At 36.8% G+C, this 4,185-nt stretch overlaps 1 non-coding gene across 1 annotated transcript; it reads right to left on the bottom strand.

Moving 5' to 3' along the window:
* Positions 1-1,359: 1,359 nt before the first annotated feature.
* Positions 1,360-1,465, bottom strand: LOC140894005 (small nucleolar RNA R71). Its single transcript, XR_012153561.1, has one exon. It is a non-coding gene; the product is annotated as a small nucleolar RNA R71 (small nucleolar RNA).
* Positions 1,466-4,185: the final 2,720 nt, after the last annotated feature.

The following is a 4,185-nucleotide window of genomic DNA, read 5'->3' as shown; positions in this document are numbered from 1 at the left end:
TGATCTTTGAATTTGTTATGAACTAATTTCTTAGTCTAGAGGTAGACGGATCTTGACTGAAAACCATGATTGAGATATTTTGATTTATATATTTGAATTCTTCGCACAGTTTATTTTTGTTTTCCTGATTTTAATTCTTTCAATTTACTGGCCATAGATTGAATGATAATTTATTTAGAATCTATCACTCGAGAGAGGAGATTTTGAATACGACATAGGAAAATACATCTTTGATGTTTATATTGTTCGAGAGGCATATAACTCCGTAGAAGTCATTAGAAGAATTCTTGTGCTATTTATCGGATTTAATAATTGAACTTTGATAGAGATATTGAGTTTTTATTGAATACGAATTTTTGCTTGACACTCGAGAGAGGTAGTAGAAAATAATAGAGATTCTTGGCTAATAAACTAGAATAATTGATAATTAAACAATCATTAGAAATAAATTGTGGTGGACAGTCAAGTGAAGTCTAACCTCTAGCATTCATCGCTTATTGAATTTTCATCTCGTGAACTCGTGGTTATTTAGTTTTGTTTCTTGCAAATTTTAGTTTTATAAAAATCCAACCAATTTCGTAGCTCTACATAGGATTAGGATTTTATAAGTTGCAAATATTTGATATAATATCATTTATTCATTCTCCGTGGGATCGACTTGGACTTAATTCCTGTATTATAACTTGACATCGTGCGCTTGCGAGCGAAAAACACGCAACAAGTTTTTGGCGCCGTTGCCGGGGAATGAATTTTATTTGATTTATATTAAATTGTGCTAATTGGTCTTAATTTTGATTTAGAGCATTTTATTTTATTTTGTTGGTTCTAATTTTAAATTTTTCCTGTCTATGAAGTTTGTGCGAAAAATCCAAAGTTACGACTCACTGCTCTTTGATCCGGAAATCGAGAAAACTGCTAAAGCTTTGAGAAAAGCTAGAAGAGAAGAGTTGCAACAAATGGCTGAAGAAAGGGAAAGAGATGTCAATAATGCTCCGGTGCCGATCAGAGATCTCTTTCGACCAGTGATCAATACTCATTATTCTGGGATAGCTCGGCAGAACATCACGGCAAATAATATTGAGTTGAAGCCAGCTCTGATTAATATGGTGCAGCAGAAACAGTTCAGGGGTGCAGCTACAAAAGATCCAAATCTGCATCTGCGTACTTTTCTGGAGATTGCTGACACAGTGAAGATTCATGGTGTTACTGAGGACACCATCAGACTATGATTGTTCACATTCTCTCTTAGGGAAAATGCTCGTAGTTGGTTGCAGTCACTACCTCTTGGGAGTATCACTACATGGGAAGACATGGCATCCAAATTTCTGGCTAAGTACTTTCCTCCTGCCAAGTCTGCCCAGCTGAAAATTGAGATCACTAATTTCAAACAGCAAGATTTTGAGCAGCTTTATGAAGCTTGGGAGCGGTACAAGGAGTTTCTTAGGAAGTTTCCAAACCATAATTTTCCGTATTGGGAAAAGATTGTGTTATTCTACAATGGTTTGAATGGCCCAACGAGGATTTCTGTGGATGCTGCAGCTGGAGGTTCAATATTTTCTAAATTTCCTCAACAGGCTTATGAGATGCTTGAGCAAATGACTGTTAACAGTTATCAGTGGCCGAGTGAGAGATCTGTAATAAGGAAGTCTGCTAGAATTCATGAAGTTGATGCATTCACTGCTTTGACTGCTCAGATGGCTACTATTTCTACATAGTTGGCTGCACTGACCAAAGGCAATCAAGTTTCTATTAAGACAGCATCGCTGGCGACTGCCGTAAATTCTGCTGATGGATTTGAGCGTGTGGAGCAAGCTCAATATGTGAACAACAGAAATTACAACAACTATCGAGGTAATCCTGTACCCAATCAATATCACCCTAGTCTGTGTAATCATGAAAATTTTTCTTATGCTAACAGTAATAATGTGTTGAATCCTCCTTCGGGATACAATACAAATAAGGGTGAGGGTAAGCCTCCTTTGGAGGATGTGGTTAATGCTTTTGTGCAGGAATCGAGCAAGGGGATGGCGAGGACTGAGACTCGCCTTGACAGCTTAGAGACGCATGTGGCCAACATGGGTGCTGTATTGCAATCCATGGAGACTAGCATTGGGCAGTTGGCGAACGCACTAAAATATAATAACAGAGGCCAATTCCCAAGTAATACTAAGGTGAATCCCAAGGAGCAGTGTAATGCTATCACGTTGAGGAGTGGGAAGCAGGTGGATAATGAAGAGGGCAAATATGAGAGCAAGACGTCTGAAAAATTTGCAGTTGATGAGAAGAAGGTCAAGGAGAAAGATTCTGAGCCTGAGCAGAAACCGATGTACAAACCTCCTCTTCCATACCCCCAAAGGTTCAAGAAGAAGGCAGTGGACGAGCAGTTCTCAAAATTCTTGGAGATTTTCAAGAAGATACATATCAATATCCCTTTTGCTGATGTTTTGGCACAAATGCCGAATTATGCGAAGTTTATTAAAGAGGTGATGTCCAAGAAAAGGAGGCTGCAAGAGAATGAGGTGGTGAGCTTAACTGAAGAATGTAGTGTTGTGCTCCAAAAGAATATGCCACAAAAGCTGAAGGATCCAGGGAGTTTTACTATTCCTTGCACTATTGGTTCTTCTTATTTTAATAATGCACTTTGCGATCTATGATCTAGAATTAATCTGATGCCTTTGTCTATTTTCAGGAGCTTAGGACTTGGCGAGGTGAGGGCCACAATGATCGCATTGCAGCTAGCTGATAGATCTATCACATATCCGCTTGGAATCATTGAAGATGCTTTGGTAAAAATAGATAAATTTATTTTTCCTACGGATTTTGTTGTGCTAGATATGGAGGAGGATGCAAATATGCCATTGATTTTGGGGAGACCGTTCTTGGCAACTGCTGAAGCCAAGATTGATGTGAAGAAATGTGAGTTGACGATGAGAGTTGATGGTGAGAAGGTGATCTTTAATGTTTATAAGGAGGTTAAAAATTCATCCATGGAAAAAGTGTTCATGATTGAACAATCAAAGAAGATGGAATGTTGCTGCAAAGTTATTAGTGCTGTAGAATTGCCAAGAGAGAATGATCCGAAGGTAGCAAAGAAGAAAAAGAGAAAGAAAGCAAAGATCAAGAAGATTGTTGAATATGTTTAGAGGGTGAAAGAAAAGGAAAATACCCTCAACAAAACGGAACCGGGCTAGAATTGGAATAAAGTCGGGCTATGGACTATAAACTAAGCGCTTCTTGGGAGGCAACCCAAGCTAGTTGTTTTTTGCGTTTTTTTTATTTTCTTTTAGTTGTTTTTGTTTTTATTTTTATCATGAGAAAACTAGACATTAATAATGATTTTGAATTGTATAGGTTAAAAAGTATGGAGCTGAAAGAGTTTAGGAACCACCCCTGATTAAGAGTTTTGAGTGATTAAGATGGTGCTGAGTACTGACGCTTGGTGCCTAAGGTATGTGTCCCTTGTTTTTAATGAATGTTGTACATTGAGGACAATGCACAATTTAAGTTTGGAGGGGTGTTTAAAAATTGTGAAAATTTGAAATTTTTTATGAGTTAGTTGGAGTTGAAGGCATGATGTTGTAATTGTGTTGGCTATGATGAAAATAAATTTTGTGTGCTGAAAAAGTTTATGTTAGCTATATTTAATCTTGAGTTCTCACATTTATGCACGAATGCCATGATTTTCGATACTCCTAGCAATTAGAAAAAAATTATGTGGATTTGTGATGTGGATTAGAGGATTTGATTCTTAACTCTTGTGATTTTTATTTGAAACTGAGGTAGATTTTTAAGATCACAGAAGTGATTTAGGCGTTTTTTTTTCGAATCTATTGAGTTTTTTTTAGCCATTCTATATTCATGAAAAATCCAAAACAAATTGAGTAGCTAAAAAGTTCAAAGAAAAGTAATGGCGGAGAAAGTAAGGTGAGGGGAGGCCTTGAAAAGAAAAAAAAAATGGATTGAAATTTTAGTCCAAATACAAGGCATAAAGATGGAGATGTATGGAGTAGAAGAAAGCCAAAACTAATGTCTGGTAATGCAAATAAAAATTTTTTTAGCTACTCATAATCCTGCACAAATTGAAAATATTCAATTCCCTTTGCTTTGCATCATGAGTCCTTGTTTGCATTGATATATATATGGATGCTTATCTCCTGCTGATTATGCTTGAGCCTAATGTTAACC

Source organism: Henckelia pumila, chromosome 3, assembly GCF_033568475.1.
Source record: "Henckelia pumila isolate YLH828 chromosome 3, ASM3356847v2, whole genome shotgun sequence".
Classification (NCBI taxonomy): Eukaryota; Viridiplantae; Streptophyta; class Magnoliopsida; order Lamiales; family Gesneriaceae; genus Henckelia; species Henckelia pumila.
The sequence above is the reverse complement of the archived record's forward strand: the minus strand, read 5'-3'. Positions and strand labels throughout refer to the sequence as shown.